At 47.2% G+C, this 18,653-nt stretch overlaps 1 pseudogene; it reads left to right on the top strand.

Annotated features, from left to right (window-relative positions):
* LOC147725152 (1-aminocyclopropane-1-carboxylate synthase-like protein 1) overlaps nucleotides 1-18,653 on the top strand; it is a 198,209-nt pseudogene that overhangs the window by 138,210 nt on the left and 41,346 nt on the right.

The raw sequence follows: 18,653 nt of genomic DNA, 5'->3' as shown, positions 1-18,653 counted from the left end.
GAGGGTACAGGAGTCCAGCGTGAGGAGTGATTGGGGGATGAGTTCCCCAGTGGAAGAACCAGTGGGTCAGGGACTACCCAGTTGGGCTAGGATCCTGTGTAGTGACCATGGTAACACCAGTTCTGTTCTGGGGGATCTTTGCGCACTGTCAGGTGGACAGGGGACAGGAGATCTGCGCCAGACAGACAGTCACACAACATATGTGTCATTTGTTAGCCTTAGGAGGATGGTGTGAAAGTCCCCAGAAGTCCCGGAGTGCCAGGCAATTATTCCACCAAAGGTTTTAGACCAGAGGTTGGGAGGCCAGGTACAGGATCCACCTGAACTGGAGGGAAGGACGACTGTAACCAGTGTCCAGACGGGTTCTTCTTCCAGAGGTACCGCCCCAGTTGGTAGGGAGCAGGACTCTGGAAGGCGGTGCAGAGGGTAGGAAAGCCCACCTCTGACCCCGGTGCAACCTGAGGGGTTAAACCCTGGGTTAGAATGGCATTTTAGGGGTACCCCTCGCTGGAGGAACCCTAGGAGAAGAGGTAAGGGGAGGAGAGACTTCCCTGAAACTCCTGGTCCGCCTGAGGGTGTAGACCCTAGGCTGGAGAACCAGTGGCAGTCTAGCCCTGTCTTACAGACAGGAAGAGTAGAGAAGGGCTACTATGTGTCAGGGGTTACTACCCCCCAGTCTGTGATTAGGCAAGGACCGGTGGCACCTGGGTGGCCCAGGGCCTGGTTCGGGCCGCGGACAGCTTGGGAGTACCAGTGGGGTAGCCCAGTTGGTCCAGACAGTGGTTTTAGAAGAAGCCCCATGGGTTCACCGTGGCGTAGAACCAGAGGGTGTCCCTGCAGTTGCGGGCCCGCATCTGTGTTCTATCGCCAAAAGCAGGGAAGTCCATCACGGTGGTGATTGGTCTGCCCAGCATTTTGGCTGGAAGGGGGTTTATGTTGGACTTGGCCCTTCTGGCAGGTTCACCCATAAACTTTTTGCTTTGTACTTGTGACCCAGTGTTAGTTATTTCTGGTGTTTGCGCACTTTAGCACTGTGGCGCAGTGTAAAGTGAGTGCGCTCTCTGAGTGCGTGTGTGAGAATGGCCTGCCCTCCCATAGGAATGCATGGGGAATGTATGTGACCATGTTAGTTCCTGATGCGTGGGGTGGGCAGGTGTGAGTTTGTTATGTGTGGACTCGTGTGATTAAATGCTGCGCAATGATGTATGTGGCATGATTGGGTCTAGTGTGGAAGTGCCACTTCTAGAAGCTGGCATATTGGTGTAAAATGTGTCTGGCATGTGATTGGCTTGAGCTGGCTGGTGAGCCTGGCTCCAGGAGTCTGGATGGGTCTGCCCCGATGGTGAGTGTTGAGATTAGCATGTGTGATGTGAGGGAGTGGTGCACCTGGGTCCTGATTAGGGCTGGGCTTTCCCCACACAATGCTGGCTCCGCACCCTGTGGTGCGACTGATGACGCTAGCCCTGCCAGTGAATAGAGTGAGGGGCTGAGCACATCAAGGGTGCTTCCAGAGCAGCTGTGACTGGTTCTTCCCCCACCCTGCACAAAGACAAATGGTTTCACTGTATAAAAAGGGGCTGTGTCCCCTTACAATTTGTTCTCTTTCCTGATCCTACAGAGGGGGGCAGCTGCTGCAGGGCACCAGGCAGAACCGCCACTACGACCACCTTCCTGCCTGGAGGGACCAGTGAGCTGGCCCCTGGGCCCAGCCTTGCCCCCCCCACCTTGCTGCATGTCAAGAGAGACTTTGTTGCTGGACTTTTTTTTCCCTATAGCGATTGGGAGTGCTCTACCTTGTCCCTAGCGCTGGGAGCGCTTTACTTTCACCCCGAGCGCCTGGTAGCGCTTTATTTTTGCCTTTAGTGCTGGGAGCGCTGTCTTTTACTTACAGCGCTGGGAGCGCTTCAATTACCTCCTATAACGCTTAGGAGCGCTTTATTGTTGTTCTAGCGCCTGGGAGCGCGTTTACTGCCCTCTGGCACCTGGGAGCGCCTTAATTGCTTTGGCCTGTGCCCACCCGGCATTTTGTACCCTGTGGTTGTGTCTGCCGTGATTTTGCCCAACTTGAGAGCCTCAGCAGCGCCACCAGAGCCGAGGGAGGAGGCTCGTCAGGGAGGCCGCACTGCCATTGGCTGCCGAGTCAGCCTATGACCAGAGAGAAAGAGGGGCAGGACGTCCCACCCCCACGGCAGCCCGGAGCAGAGGAGAAGCCTGCGGGAGCCGCTGCCCTGACGGAGGTGACCCGAAAGTGGACGGGGCCTCGGCAGAAACAGAGGAAGTACAGCTGGTTGACCCGCGGGACTCCCAGGCAAGGGAAGTGCCCCGCAGGTCCGAGCCTCGTCTAGACGTGGAGGAAGCTGGTCCGGCATCGCAGCCCCGTAAGTGCAGAGGGCTGGGGCAGGGGCTCCGTGTGTGCTGGCTTTCTTCTGGGGGCATTCTGGCATTTTTTAGTCCCCCAAGTGGCACTCCAACGGAGTTGAGCAGCCTTCCTTTCAAGCCTGAGGGCTCCAAAAAGTCTTGGGGGCATTTGTGTGTTCAAAGTCCCCAGAGTGGGACTCCAACGACCTCGGTGCATTGCTTAAGAGCCTGAGAGAGACTCCAGGGGCATTGCTGCATTTTTTAGAGCCAGAGAGGCTCTGGGGGCCATTGCGTCCTTGTTTCTCCCGAGTCCAAGAAGGACTCCAACGGCGGGCCATATTTGATTTAGAGCCCAAGAGGCTCTACCTACATTCAGGGGGCATTGTTGGGTGGTAGAGTGGCCCCGGAAGACAGCAGGCCGCTCCCCCCATTGTTGCCACATTTGCTCGAGCCCAGAGAGGCTCAGGGGTCCATTCTGTTTGTTCAGAGCCACGGAGGCTCTAGGGGGGATTTCCTTTGTTCAGAGACTGTGAGGCCCCCACGTTGGCCCCCATCATTGTCACACAGCTGCCCAGCACTTAGTGGGTAGCTGCTACGTTTAAGCCTCTGACTTTGGGACACAGGGCGTCCTAGACCCAACAAGGCCAGTTGGCCTAGGGACTGCCACAGGTGTTGGCTTATGCAAGTTTTGCGCAATTGTGTTTTTCTTCCCTGCACCTCTGAATTTGTTTTTATGCGTCATGTGCCTTGTTCTTACGCCTCTGAATGTGTTGGTTATACATCATGTGTTCTCCTGTGCTGCACCTCTGAATGTGTTTTTATGCGTCATGTGCCTTGTTCTTACACCTCTAAATGTGTTGGTTATACATCATGTATTCTCCTGTGCTGCATCTCTGAAAGTGTTTTTATGCGTCATGTGCCTTGTTTTTACACCACTGAGTGTATGTTATGCATCATGTGTTTTCCTTCCCTTAAGGGTTAAACAATAATATTTCACGGCCCTCACCACCTCACTCTCCTCTCCAAAAGAGCTTTTTAGGATAGTGGATTCCCTTATAACCCTCCAGACCCCCGATCCTGTCATTGCCTCACAGGAGCTCTGTAATAGTATAGCCTCCTTTTTCCAGACAAAAATCTCAGATATTTATTCCGCCTTGGAGTTGCAGAGATCTCTTACCAGTGAGCCCCCGGTCCCTGTGGATTATGATCCTGTTCTTATGGAGAAATTCTCGCCGGAATGTTTGGAATCCTTCCCCCCTCTCTCCTTACAGGATTTAGAGATTCTCCTTAACAAAACCAAATCCGGCTCCCCTCTAGATGCTTGCCCGCTCAAGATCCTTAAGCAGTGTAGAGAATCCCTCCTGCCCCCCCTTGTTGACATCATGAACAGGGCCATGAGGGATGGTATTTTTCCTCCTCAATGGAAAAATGCGGTAGTAAAACCTTTACTCAAGAAACCCTCTCTTGACCCTGGGGTATTAAAGAACTTCCGCCCCATCTCACTGCTCCTGCGAAGATGTTAGAAACACACTTGAATAAACATCTCCTTGCCTTTGTGGAAAGCTCGGGCTGTCTGGACCACTCCCAGCATGGCTTCAGGAGGGAACATAGCACCGAGTCGGCCCTCACCATAGTGCTGGATAATATCCGCACGCGAGTTGATGGGGGACAGACCTCCCTCCTGATCCTTCTAGATCTTACGGCTGCCTTTGACACCCTTTCTCCCTCAGTTTTAACATCTCGCCTGAGGGAGATCGGGGTCCAGGGGGTGGCTTTGGGGCTACTCACCTCTTTCCTCGATCAACGAGAGCAAAGAGTGAAGCTGGGTAAATTCCTATCTCCATCCCTGTCTGTGCAATGTGGGGTCCCTCAGGGGTCGGCGTTAAGCCAGACCTTTTTTAACAAATATGTGACCCCACTTGCCAGACTGATTAGATCTTTTGGGATGGAGGTAGTCTCCTATGCGGATGACACGCAGATCCTCATTTCTCTCTCCCAGTCAGTTACCTCGACTGCCTCCAATTTTAGATCTTGTATGGAGGCAGTCGGTCAATGGATGATCTATAATTCATTGAAACTGAATGGGGAGAAGACGGAGGTGATGGTGTTTGGAGGAAAGGAGGAGGTTTGGTCAGCCGATTGGTGGCCAGACTCATTGGGAGCTTGTCTTGTTCCTGCCCCTTCTGCCAAAAATCTTGGGGCCGTGATCGATTCCACCCTCAGTATGTGTCAACAGTTTAACAGAACTGTATCTAACTGTTGGGGTATTATTCATATACTGAGGAAGATTAGGCATTATCTTTCACAACAGGCAAGGAAACAACTTGCTGTTGCCCTCATCGACTCTCGGCTGGACTACAGCAATGCGCTGTATGTGGGACTGAATAAAAGTCTGCTGCAGTGCTTGCAGGTGGTCCAGAACGAGCGGCCAGGTTTGTTCTGGATCTACCCTGGCGCACTTCGGCTATCTCCGCCAGAAAACTGCTTCACTGGCTTCCTATAGAGGACCGTATACTTTTTAAGACCATGTGCATGACCTACAGGGCCTTAGCAAAAAGTAGCCCTACTGGAATTGGATCCATTTTGTCCCGTTATAGTCCCTCTAGGAACCTGCGTTCCTCTAACAGACTCCTTTTATCAGTCCCTCGCATTCGGAGAACAAATGGGGTGGTAAAGCCTTTTCTATCCTGGCACCTAAGTGGTGGAACGCCCTCCCACTGGAACTAAGGTCTCTTCCCACCCTTCAGTTATTTAGAAATGCCCTGAAAACTCGTCTTTTTGTGCGGACATATTTGTAGTTGTGCCTTGCCTGAATTTCTTTTTTATTTTTTTCTGATCTGTTTTGGTAGGCGCCTTGATGCCTTCGGGTTTTAGTTGCGCAATACAAATTGTTTTTCATTCATTCCCTAAACCTCTGAATGTGTTGTGATGCATCATGTGTAATGTGCCTATACCCCTAAATGTATTGTGATACTTATGTGGTTGTTCTTGCTAGTACAAGTGTTGCTAATGAGGTCCTGGTCCCTGCGTGACATTTTCCTAAGGTTGTTAGGGTTGCGTAGGTGGTACTTACCTGTTACCAGTAGTTACTGGCTGTGTGCTAATTTGTGCTACAGTGATTTTTTATTCAATGTTATAAGTGGTAATTCTACCCAGTGCTAAGTTCTAAAAGGGCTGATTCCTGACAGTGGTCCAGGTGGCCCTGTCCCATGTACATATAATCCCCTGTAAATTCTGCCTGTGCCTGTTGGCACATTGTAAAGTGTGTGTTTTTATCTAATGTGTTTTGGTGTAATACAAAGGCTATTTTTATATATAACCTTGTGTGGAGTTTCCTTTGTGGTGGGCCTTGGGTGTTGTTACTGGGTGCGCGTGCAAATGATTAGCCTACATAGCCTCCGAGTTTAGCCTTGCTGCTTGTGTCACATTACCTAGAGGGTGAGCAAGGGGTTATCTTGGTGTGTGACTCACTTGCCTTGACTAGAGTAGTGGTCTCTGACTGACTCCGGCGCAAGCCTTGGCCATCCAGAGATCCCATTTCTAACAAATACAAAAAAGCAGTGCGGTACAACCAAAAAATAAATGAGGATCTTTTTTTATTTTTTGCCTTCAGCCGTCTTCAGCCAGGATAGCTTGACTCCAGTGGCGTAGTGAGCATGGGACCCACGTCTGGGCATACCCTTCCCACATAGGGGGAACAGCAAAAAACACAGATGATGGACGGAATGTTGCACAATGGCAAAACATTCACCCTCAGTCACAGATCTGGGTTTAATCCATCGTTATTTTGCTCACCAAGCCCCCCAGTTCAGACATGGCCATATGCAAATCAGTCTTGACCCCGTGCCTCATGGGAACAGCCCAGGCTAAACCGCCAAGCCATGTCTTCACTGGACCAGAATCAAGCATTCTTGGACTGGTTTCTGACTATCAGCCGTCTTCAGCCGGGATAGCTTGACTCCAGTGGCTTAATGAGCACGGGACCCACGTCTGGGCATACCCTTCCCACATAGGGTGAACAGTAAAACACACAAGATGATGGACGGGATGTTGTACAATGGCAAAACATTCACTCCCAGTCACAGATCTGAGTTTAATCCATCGTTATTTTGCTCACCATGCCACCCCAGTTCAGATATGGCCATATGCAAATGAGCCTTGACCCTGTCCCTCATGGGAAAAGTCCAGCCCAAACTGCCAAGCCATGTCTTCCCTGGACCGGAATCAAGCATCCTAGGACCAATTTCTGGCTATTAGCCGTCTTCAGCCAGGATATCTTGACTCCAGTGGCGTAGTGAGCACGGGACCCACGTCTGGGCATCCCCTTCCCACAAAGGGTGAACAGTAAAAAACACAAGATGATGGACGGAATGTTGCACAATGGCAAAACATTCACCCCCAGTCACAGATCTGGGTTTAATCCATCGTTATTTTGCTCACCATGCCACCCCAGTTCAGACATGGCCATATCCAAATCAGCCTTGACCCTGTCCCTCATGGGAAAAGACCAGCCCAAACTGCCAAGCCATGTCTTCCCTGGACTGGAATCAAGCATCCTAGGACCAATTTCTGGCTATCAGCCGTCTTCAGCCAGGATAGCTTGACTCCAGTGGCGTAGTGAGCACGGGACCCACGTCTGGGCATACCCTTCCCACAAAGGGTGAACAGTAAAAAACACAAGATGATGGACGGAATGTTGCACAATGGCAAAACATTCACCCCCAGTCACAGATCTGGGTTTAATCCATCGTTATTTTGCTCACCAAGCCACCCCAGTTCAGACATGGCCATATGCAAACCTGCCTTGACCCTCTGCCTCATGGGAACAGTCCAGCCCGAACTGTCAAGCCATGTCTTCCCTGGACCGGAATCAAGCATCCTAGGACCGGTTTCTGGCTATCAGCCGTATTCAGCCAGGATAGCTTGACTCCAGTGGCGTAGTGAGCAGGGGACCCACATCTGGGCGCACCCTTCCCACATAGGGTGAACAGCAAAAAACACAAGATGATGGACGGAACGTTGCACAATGGCAAAACATTACCCCCAAACACAGATCTGGGTTTAATCCATTGTTATTTTGCTCACCAAGCCACCCCAGTCCAGACATGGCCATATGCAAATCAGCCTTGACCCTGTGCCTCATGGGAACAGTCCAGCCCGAACTGTCAAGCCATGTCTTCCCTGGACCGGAATCAAGCATCCTAGGACCAGTTTCTGGCTCTCAGTCATCTTCAGGCAGGATAGCTTGAATCCAGTGGCGGAGTGAGCACGGAACCCACGTCTGGGCATACCCTTCACACATAGGGTGAACAGCAAAAAACACAAGATGATAGGCAGAATGTTGCAGAATGGCAAAACATTCCCCCCCAGTCACAGATCTGGGTTTAATCCATCGTTTTTTTGCACTCCACACCACCCCAGTTCAGACATGTCCATATGCAAATCAGCCTTGACCCTGTGTCTCATGGGAACAGTACAGCCCGAACTGCCAAGCCATGTCTTTCCTGGACCGGAATCAAGCATCCTAGGACCGGTTTCTGGCTATCAGCCGTATTCAGCCAGGATAGCTTGACTCCAGTGGCGTAGTGAGCAGGGGACCCACATCTGGGCATACCCTTCCCACATAGGGGGAACAGCAAAAAACACAAGATGATGGACGGAATGTTGCACAATGGCAAAACATTACCCCCAAACACAGATCTGGGTTTAACCTCTTCCATGCTGATGACGAGCCCCAGCCGTCATGCACTACGGTGCTCGAGTGCTGATGACGGCTGGGGTTCGTCACGGCCCGCCCCTGTTCGTGCTGTTTACAGCACACCAGGGGAAGCGCAGCCGCATGGAAAGGGTTAATCCATTGTTATTTTGCTCACCAAGCCACCCCAGTTCAGACATGGCCATATGCAAATCAGCCTTGACCCCGTGCCTCATGGGAACAGTCCAGCCCAAACTGCCAAGCCATGTCTTCCCTGGACCGGAATCAAGCATCCTAGGACCGGTTCTGGCTATCAGCCATCTTCAGCGAGGATAGCTTGAATCCAGTGGCGGAGTGAGCACGGGACCCACGTCTGGGCATACCCTTCCCACATAGGGTGAACAGTAAAAAACACAAGATGATGGACGGAATGTTGCACAATGTCAGAGCTGTCACTCTCTTCAGGAACGTTAAGGATTCGAAGATTGTTGCGCCTTGCGTTATTCTCCACTGTCTCCATTCTCTCAGAGAGGGCGAGGTCTTCTTTTTTAAGATTCGTTATATCTGTCTTGGCCTGGCCTAAATATAAGGAAACCGCCACTGTTTCCTCTAAAGCCGTTGTCCTGGAGTTGAGGCCATCAATTTTAATATCCAGGGTTTCTCAAAAGTTCCTTATCTCTGACTGGTTGGCTGCAGAAACCTCAAACCCCTTTTTTATATCCAAAGATAGAGAAGCAAACATAGATTTTAATGAAATGGAGCTAGGCTCTCACTGTGGGCCACTAGCCAGTGAAGCCAAGCCATTGTGTAAAGCCACCCCCGGTGGTTATATCTGATAAATCTAAGTCAGCCTGAGTCTTTGGAGCCTGCAGAGGCTGTTGTTGTAATTCCTCCTGATCGACTGGCCTACTCACAGCTTCTATACCATTATCTTGCTCATATGGAGCTTCCGAGGTCATGTTGATAGAAGACATATTTCCTTGCCCAAGTACATTACCCTCTGAGACAGCTAAAGAAAGAGAGGCCACTTTTGAGACCGAGGCAGGCAAAAAGGGAATATTAGGCCCAGTTAACGGTAGCTCCTTCGCTAGATCAAGGACTTGAGTGACCACCTTAAAATACGACCTTAAAGAAGGCGTAATTTTTACACTTGTGCTTGAACCCAAGATAGCAGCTTTGGTGACTTTTGCTGACTTGCCCCCCTTTGCGCACTTAGCTTTAACTTCAGTACTTAAAAAGGAGGAGGATTTACTCTTGCTGCTACTTTCAACCTCAGCAGAACTGTGACTCCAGCCATGTAACCAACTGGTCACGCCTTTAGCTGTTACTAATGGAGAAACTCTCTCTTCAATTCCTTCGTATGACCCAGTTTTAGCCCGCAGATTCGACTCAGAGCCTTTTCCCTTTATGCCACCAGCAGAGCCTGAACTTAATTCTTTAGCCGTTAAATGGGGGTCACTCACACTCTGAACATGCACTCCTCGTACCTTGGGGGGGACTTTTGCTTTTGCCCCTCGTTTTCCTTTCCTCCGTAATACTGGACACGGTTTTGGAGACTCTAAATGGACCAGTACATCGTGCTCTTCCTCCTTCTCTTCCCCCTGATCAGCACTCACCTCCGTCTGCTGCCCTTGAGGCTCCGTGTAACTGATGTCGCCAATTTCCTCAACGAAGCCCCGGGTAATCTGCAAGAGGCTCCGAATCCGCCTCCCCTTACGGAGCTCCAGGGCGGCCAAACCCCAATGCAGCAAGCTTTGCTGCTGTCTGGGCAGCAAATCTGAAGAACCGGCAGGAGCTGTCTCCTTGAAACACATGGAGGATCGAGGCTGCTAGCCGGCACTGGTGACCACCCACAAAAGAGCAAAGGATCAAACAGAGGAGAGTAAACCGGAGCCGCCACCCTAGTCTACCCTGCCACAATCCGGCCGACAAACGCCGACCCCACAGATCCAATGGGCCACCGAAAAAACAACAAAAAACAACCACAGGGGCAAGGACAAACCCTAAGAGAATTCCCTGCTCCGCTCTGCTCGGCCCGGCCGAGCCGCAAAACACCAACCGCTCAAAGTCAATGGACCGTGGTGCAGCCAGCAAACAGCCGCAAGGGCAGGGGCGAGCTCGAAACGAATCCGCCACTCACCTCCGCTCTGCCAACTACGCCCAGCTAGCTACGGCCCGACCCGGCTCAGTCGGCAAACACCAATCCTGCAGCGCCGGTGGACTAAGCCCGCCAGACGCCACTCGGAGAAAAGTCCCCCTCAAAAACGAGGAAAGTACAAGAAAAAAATATGTATGGCTCCTTATCTCCCCATCTCTTCATGTAGCACCTCGAACCTTCATTGATAAGAAATCAAACACTGCGTGCGCCCGAACCCGGAGCACCACTGCAGCTTAGGCTGCTGCCGCCATGTTTCCTAACCACATTGTCACTTTCGGATTATTTTACAATAGTGCTCACTTTTTCCCAGCACTTTTTTAGTAGTTCTAAATAGAATACTTTCTAGACCAAAAATCTCAGACTTTGAGTCCCTGTGAGAGGAAAAATGGTTATTGAGCTTAGAGGTAAGTATTGGATTCACGAGGTTGAGGTTTCAGGGTTAGGACTAAGATTACAAAACGTAATAGAATCCGTGGACCTGAATAAAGCTACAAAGAACATACCTCTAAAGCCAAGTGTGGAGGTATTGACAGCCCAAAGTGTTGTTAACTATTCAGTGGAGCAAGTAAAGCAAAAAAGAACAGAGAACAGGTACTCAAAAACCACCTAAGGATAGCTGGTGTCCCATCAATACACAATTATGTGCCCAGTGTCATCATCTGGGATCCCAAACTACCGTCTCCCGAGCCTCTTACTTCTCAGAGGGAAGAGGGAGAATGAGTTGTATCCTTCTGTGCGGTACTCACAAAAGGAAAACATGAATACAGATGGGACTCTTGCTTAAAGAATAGGTGATTGAGATAATTTCTAGAATGCAGTGCAGAAAAATGTGAAAAAGATGTGACTAAAAAGGATAAACCACAGAGATGAAGGACTACCAGTTCTAATACTTTTGTTAACAATCTCTAGTGTGTTACAACAGTGTAAAGGTGAAAATGAGATGAAACAGTTAGGAATTAATCACTGTTTCAACGGTAAACATGTTTCAGCCACTAGGATTACTCTCCCTGGCTTTCTTCAGGACCTCAACAAACCTTTGTCACTGCAAAAACACAAAAAAGTCATTATTACAGTATTGATGAAGTTGTATTTTTTATTCTAATCCTTGATGCATGCATGATGTCTGGACTGCATCTAGGAAAAATAATAAATGAAGATAACATATCTCTGTACACCATAGCTTTCCAATGTCATCATACCTAGATAGAAAACTTTGTTGAAAAAAGGCTTACCATTGCTTCGCAAGGAGTAAGCATCATCTCTCTCAGCGCCAGCTCAAGTTATATTTATAGGCCCTGCTCTGTAGAAAAAAATCCAGCAATACTACTTTGTGGAAAAGAGATCGATATATCTAATTATCACTATGTATTATATATCCAAACAAAATTGGGTCAATCGTGGCCCTGTGGTTGTACATAATAGGACAATGGATGAGCTATCATCTATTCCTCTGTATCACTTAGTGAGTATGTAAATGAATAGTAGGCTTCATCTACAGGACAATTCCTGGTGTTCCTAGATGAAGATTGTAATGTATGCAATTAAGTACAACTTACAGAGATACATTGCTTTTGTGACAAGTATTTTTACCAGTATACTATGTCCTTTTTTGTTTGGATATATAATAGGCTCGGGCAGATGGAAACCGTTTTAAATATGCAAGAACCACCAAATGTGACCCAGATTCAGGCAAACTTGTCATCAGCCTTTCCTGAAGTGGAAAGGTTATTAATTCACCCAGGACTGGATTGTGCTCATGAGCCAGTAAATGTAGGGCAACATTTAACACAAGACAAGCAACAAAAACCATATCAGGAACAAAGGATGCAAGAGAAAGCAACGGGATCGGATAATGTCGAAATTAACTTGGATTCTACTTAAGAGGTTCTGCGACCACTATTGGAAGTGATTCTAACAGAGATCCAGGGGTTGAAAGTAAAGCAAGCTCTTGATACAGCAAAAGGCTGTCTATAATTGAAGATACTGTGATGCAGCTGCCTAAATGGCTATCGGAGGCTGAACAACAAATTTCAGATATTGAGGATCGCTATCAAAGATTGGATAAGATCATTATTCCAGAACTAACAGTTGGAATTTAAAACAGGGATGTTGGAAAACCATTCACAACACAGTAATTGTAGGTTATTCCAGAAGGTAGTGAGTCACAAAGGAAGAATTAGAGTGTACCCCAGTAGATGAACTCTCTCATTAAGAAATTCATATTGCCAAATGCCTGAGTGATTTATCCATCAAGAAACACATCCAGTAGAATAGGAAAGGATAGTGAGAGTAAAGATGCAATCCGGAATATAGAGCTGGTTCAGGTCTATACGACCAAAAAAAGGGATGTTACAACATATTAAAAAATGTCATGCAATGTGAATGGGCTCCTGAATCAAAGTAAAGGTGGTGCTTTTCTGAAATGGTTAGTGCCATTTGCCCCAGAAGTAATTCTTTTGCAAGAAACACTATTGTTCTTAAGATTAGCCTGCCAAAGAAATATGCACAAGCTAACTTCTTTTCTGCTACTGCTGCAATTCGAGGAGTTGGTATTTTTATTTGTCTAATTCAGTCGATTGGCAGGTTAATATGGTTATGAATTAAGGTTAAAAGTGAGGAAATAGGGCTTCATTTGATAAATAATTAAGGTCCCATTGATGATAATATTGGAAAACTAGAAAAAATATATTATATGATGATACAATCAGATGGTGCATTGATTATTGGTGCAATTTAAATTTCATTCAAAATTTGAGCCTTGATACCTCTAATAAAATTAAGCATCATTTGAAACCTAAAACGGCAAGGTTAAATTTGATTTTGCGCTAGTAGACCCATGGAGGATGGGACATCCGGGCTCCACCCAGTTTACGTGTTACTCTGCTATATACAAGACAGCATCACAATCTGACTTTTTTCTGGCAGATAAACTGCTGGCTAATGGGAAGACTGGGATACTGGGCAACTCTTTTTTGGATCATTCGGTTGTCTCTTTCACATTTTCCATTCAGGTTACTCTTAGAAAGAAACTAAGATGGTAGTTTCATAAGTCATTACTGGAGAATTCCACTTGATTGAAAGAGACAAACATTTTTATTAAGGAATTCATTCAATTTACTGTAAATTCTGGTCTAGGAGGCTTTCAAAGCTGCCTTTAGGGGACAAGTTATTTCTCACACAGCGCAGATGACTAAACAGCGTTAGCAAAAGGTTGAGGTCCTGCAGGTGGCAGTGAACAAATCTATACAAAAAATAAAAGTAGCCTCATCTAAGGAACACTTGCTTAAATCACTCAAGCAGGCATTTCTAAAGCTAAGAAGGAGTTAAGAGACTTTTTTTGTTAGAAGAGGTTACAGGGAGTAAAGCATATCAACAAAAACCCTATAAGGAAAATCAACAAATTGACACATTTTTGGCATGGACGATGAAAAGTAGGAAGAGTGCCCAAATAATAAATCAACCGAATGATCCAATCTCTAATCAATTAGAGGAAGATAATCATAAGATAGCGGACATTTTTCTTACACATTTAAAAAAAAATTATACGGAAATGCAGATTATAGTAGAGCATACTCAAGTCTCATATTTTGAATCTCTAGCGCTCCCTCAGCTGCTGGAGGAACATATTAAGCAGCTTAATAACATTATAGAAACATTTTTAATTGTAGAAGCGCTGAAAAATATGTTTGATGCTAAGGCCAGTGGGTGTGACGGGATTCCGGTGGAGGTGTATAAGAGGTTTGAAGATGAACTACTTCCTTTTGTTAACTCATTTTTTTAACCAAATAAAAGATGGAGCGGTTGTTCCCAAAAATTTAGAGAGTGTTTGATTATCTTTCTTAAAAAAGATATAGATCCATAGGATCCCAAATCTTATCATCCAATTCGTCTGTTCGATACAGACTAATTGGGCAATACATTTTTAATGAAAATTTGGGCGAAGAGAATTTCTCCAACTGCCCTGCAAGTGGTACCTATAGATCAGAATACCTTCATACCATGGTGACTATTGGCCACCAATACCTATTTTGTAATGCAAGCAAATGATTGCCTCTCTGCCAATCGGAACAAAGCTGCCATACTCACAACGGATGCCGAGAGGCTTTTAATCTGGTAGACTGTTGTGCTTGATTTCTCAAATTAGAGAAGTTTGGCTTTCAATTCCAGCTGATAGTTATGCTAAAAGAGCTACATAGCCAAGCTGAAGCCAAGATTATTATTAATGGGGCAGAAATAGAGAGGGTTAATATTAATAGGTGTGCTCAGCATGACTGTCCATTGTCCCCCCTGCTGTTTTCTCTTTATATTGAGCCGTTTTTGGTAAAAGTACGCTGCAATGAGCAGATATTACCCACTATGGCAGAGTTGTTGAAAATTTAATTATATGCAGATGATATAATTTTGTACCTTAAGGCTAGGTTTAAAAAATCAGTACTCCTACTGTTTTTTAAATAATCTCTTGTTGAGAATTCCGGAAATGTTTTGGGGATAATAAACAACCCTGTGTAAATTTAACAACACTTCAATTAGATATATCATATGGGGGTTTAGCACTTCCACATTTTGCGATGTATTATCAGGCCTCCCTGGTTAATTTGATCAGGAGTGTTGCACATGGTTACATCAGTACCCACCTACTGTTCTCTGCACCCCTAGATGAGGTGAGAAGGCTGCTAGGGCCTGTGTGAGAGGATGAAAGTACTCAAATTATGAGCAAGATGGCAGGTATAGGAAGAGAGTAAAGGGTCTCATTCCAGGGTGTTTGATGGCAAGCAGGGCCATGTGTAATTACATGCATATTCCACATAAAAGTATTGTCTTTTCTTTGTAACCCAGCAGCCCACTTGGCTGTGGTGACCCTCTTTGTTAGTATATTTTCATAAATTACTCTCTTGTGAGCCAACTGAGTGACATTAACAGTCGTCCCCTGGAGTTGCTGAACTGTCTTTATTTGACAAGAGAGACAAGAACTCAAGACGTCAAGACTCTTAATTCATACGGGTATGTAGGTATATTGGGCTCATTGGATTAGATACCACCACTTGTATGGCAAGCAGTATGTAGTGAAAATAATATGAGATATCTACATCCAAACTTACACACATTTGTTCAGTTCTGTTACTCATAGTAGCCCACTATTGTTAAGATGAGCTCCAGAGACACAAATATATATCCTCATACCCCGACTACCCCATAGTGGGTAGCGGTTGGGTGTGATATGTGACCGATATCTAAATATTGGAAATGCACTGACCAGGCATTACAAAGTGACTACATCCAAGGTACCATTCTGAGATTTGTCTTGCTTAATACACTAGTGATGTTCAATATGCTGGTGAGTGGTAGTATCGTTTTGGCCATGAATGACAGTATCCTGTTCAGAGTGTTTCCTGATTAATAGGTATTCTGTACACTTCTTGTTATCGCAGGACTTTGCAGTCTCTGGGATTCGCTTTGGCACATTGTATTCCCAGAACCAAGATGTCTGCAATGGTGTGGCCTCTCTATGTAACTTCCATAGTGTCTGTGGACCCACTCAGTACAAAATAGCACAGCTGTTGCGAGACAGAGGTAGGTTTTGATGTGTGTGTCCCCCCGCCCATAGTGATATGATGTCTTTGTCCACCCCATCTCCCCCGCTCAAAGTGATCTGAAATGTCTCTATTTACGATACCTTACGCCGCATTTGAGCTCTCAATATTTAAGTCCCTTCTGTCTCCTAGGCGCATGATTGGTAAGCATCTTACAGATTGTGGGCATGTCTCTAAGGTGTGTACACAAATGTAACCTTTTGAATGAAAGCTTGCCGACAACAATGGTAAATTCCTGAAAGTAGCATTTGAGACCAAATGGCAATCCCTGCACCGGTATTGTCAGTTTATTACCATAAAATGTAAGTACTTCCTGGGTTTTTATGCGATGGGTACTAAGTAGTAGATGTTCTGTTTGCCTGGCGGTGGTCAACTGAGTACAGCCAGCATTTGGTTTGGACAGCTGTCAGTAACTATGCATTTTTAGGCATATGCATTAAAAAATGGGTATTACAAGACCTTATTAGCGAAAAATAAAGATTCGCTAGTAAGGACATGCAAACCGCGATGCATCAAGAGAATCGGTAAAAAATACCGATTCGGTAAAAATCGGTAAATGATTCCGAAACCACGACTGCGAGACACCAAAATAAAGAATAGCAAATACCGAATTAGCAAATACCGAATCGGTATTTGCGAATTCGGTATTTGCGAAATCGCAATTCCCGGCGCTTTGGAAGCAGGCTGATGATATCACAACCAGGAAGTAGCACAGCCCATGCTTCATTCAGTGCCCTGAGGAGCTCAGAGGAGGAGGCAGATCACAGGAGCAGAGGAGTAACACAGTGCCAGCACAAACCAGAAACGGCCCAGCATTCCAGGATGGAGAAGGAGGCACCCCAGGCCAAGGACACACCCAGGAAGAGAAAGCGAACGTTTTCAGATAAAGAACTGGAAATACTGATTGAGGGTGTCAGCAGCAAACATGACAGGATGTTTGGCCAGCTGTCCCTGAAGGTGCCAGAGGCAGAGAAAAGGAAGATGTGGCTGTGCATCAAGGACAGGGTGAATGCTGTAGTAGTCACCCATCGCAGCATTGACGATTTAAAAAAGAGGTGGTATGACCTCAGGAAAAGGGCAAAGGAGAGGATTGCGGAAAGGGTCACGGATGCAGCTGGCACAGGTGGTGGGACCTTGAACGTGACACCAAACACAGCCCTCGGGGACCTCGTCGAGGCTACTATCGAACCTGAAGCTGTTGTGGGGGGTCACCCATTGGACAAGGTAAGATGTATGCCAGTGCAGATATGCAGCGTGTTGTCAACCCCTGCCCATTCCCCCAGCCCAAACACAGTGCATATGTAGCTGTGCCTAAAGCATATCCCCTTACCAGAGCATTGCATTATGGGAGTAGTAGTCATTTCATGAAAGAGTGCATGTCTGACCCCTGAGGTGAATGAAATGAAAACAGCAGCACAGGGCCAAATGTCAGCCCAAATATGTCCTTTATGTAGACAAAAGTATGCAAATCTGATATATCATGACAAAATTATAACAATGCACTGTTTCACACACAGATGCATTACCCCTTGAATCAGATGACAGTGGCTGCCTCGTCATCTCTGAAACACCAGTGGTGACCAATGCTGAGACCCCGCAGGGACGTGAACTCACGACATCCCCTTAACCACCACCACAACCATCACCACCGCGGACAGGGACACCACCACCACGACCACCGCGGACAAGTACACCACCACCAGCGCGGACAACTACACAAAGCCGCAGACAGTCGTCACTCCAACCGCCCAAACAGCAGCACGTGCGCAAGTCAGAAAGCGGGCAAGGCCCCTGGGTAGGGCTGCAGCGAGATCGGAGGATCCAACAGATGCGTATGGAGTTGTTGAGACACTGATGCTGCGTGTCCAATGCCTGCAGGGGAGACACATGGGTGCTATTAATATCAACATATCTAAATTGTCCAACAAAATTGGCACCATGACTGACGCTGTGCGTGAGCTGACCACAGCCGTTGCTGAGGGCAACAATGACATGAAACAGTGCCTGCAGGTGCTGTCATTGCAGGCCAACAGAGCGAGAGCCGGAGGCATCGGCAGAACATGCTCCATACAAATGCCTCCATTAGGGCCATCACTAACCTGTGCAACAGCACAGCTGGCTCTCCTGCAGATCTGTGTCCCTGCAGGTTGACTTGGGGCATTATTGTGAGATGTGGCAAGGTGCCTAGAAAGAGTGACCACTGCAGTGGAGCATCTGCAGTCTAGGACTGTCAGTGTCAGCAGTTTGGGAGGGGAGGAGAGGAGTGAGGCTGCTTCAAGTGTGAGCAGCATCTCAGTGCTGGAGGCCAGTGAGAGGAGGCGCAGTGCGCGCAGCTCTACAGCCACTGACACACATCATGGCGATGTGGAAGAGTCACAAGACAGGAGGCTGGTGGTACGTGGCAAACGCAAATAGCCATGTTCCATTGGCTCCCTGGCAATGGTGACGTAACCATGGTCCAACTATACTGCCACATGCAACACCTGTGATGACAACGGACAGTTTTCCTTTACATATTATTACACTGCATCATGTTTGTGTTTCACTTATCTGCACCAGTCAGGTGTTCATGGGCATTTAACCCTTGCAAACCATGTATTGTATATGGATTTGTGAAGCGTGATTGCTGCCCAAGGGCGTCCAAGCGCTGAGTAAGTAGACAGAGATGGGCGGTGCAGAAGAGATTAGAACTCGGTGGATTTAGCAAACAGTAGGGTTTTCAGCTGTTTGCGAAATGAGAGCAGGTTTGAGTTGGACCGGAGTTGTAGAGGAAGTGCATTCAACAACTTCGAGGTGTTCAGGGAGAACATCCTGCCTCCGGCCCTAGCTCTCCTTACTCTGGGTACCACCG

This window comes from Lissotriton vulgaris, chromosome 4_1 (genome assembly GCF_964263255.1).
Source record: "Lissotriton vulgaris chromosome 4_1, aLisVul1.2, whole genome shotgun sequence".
NCBI lineage: Eukaryota > Metazoa > Chordata > Amphibia > Caudata > Salamandridae > Lissotriton > Lissotriton vulgaris.
This window is presented reverse-complemented; position numbering and strand designations above follow the sequence as displayed.